Here is an 810-nt window from a genome sequence, read left to right as displayed (position 1 = left end):
AACAGCAGAAGTGGATGTTGTTATCATTAGTCTATTGGTTGCCAGAAAATTAGGTTGGAATAATATTATTTTTGAAGTTGATTCCCTTATTCTTTGGAGATGTTGTAGGTTTAAATTGGATGCACATTGAAGCGTTCTTCTTCAAATCAGTAGAATACGAGATCTTTTTAAGGATTTGAATATTTTTTGGACACATATTAAGCGGAATGAAAATAAGGTTGTTCATTGGGCTGTTAAAGTTGGTTTAAGATCTAATCAATCAGTAAGATGGTTCCGAAGGAGCTTTTGATTTTGGCTTTGAAGAACCTTAATTGTTGATTGTTTTGGTGTTTTCCTATTCTTTTCTTCTCGTTCTTTTCTTTTGGAATGGAACCTATTTTATTTCTTGTGTGAGTTGTATAGAGATTTAGGTTCTTAACTTCCTTCCTACTTTTATAATTATCTTTTATTGCAATAAAATGGGAGCCATATAATGCCCTTTAAAAAAACATATATATTATTACACACATATTATTTAATAACATACAACAAAAGTATACATGAAACATAAATACAACGCCACTCTTATATCTCCATGTGGGAATTTATGGCCTCCATCTCCGTGAAGCACAAAGCTCAGGAGAAATGGAGGCGACCAACTCACTCCTCATCCTCTCCCTTATTGGCCTCATCTCCCTCCTCAAACTCTCCCTTCCCATCCTCCACTGGCTCTATTCAACCTTCCTCCGCCCAGCCAAAGATCTAAACCGTGTCTACGGCTCATGGGCCGTCGTGACCGGCGCCACAGACGGCATCGGCCTGGCCATCGCC

Source organism: Phalaenopsis equestris, unplaced genomic scaffold (genome assembly GCF_001263595.1).
Source record: "Phalaenopsis equestris unplaced genomic scaffold, ASM126359v1 Scaffold000883, whole genome shotgun sequence".
NCBI classification, from domain to species: Eukaryota; Viridiplantae; Streptophyta; class Magnoliopsida; order Asparagales; family Orchidaceae; genus Phalaenopsis; species Phalaenopsis equestris.
The sequence above is the reverse complement of the archived record's forward strand: the minus strand, read 5'-3'. Positions refer to the sequence as shown.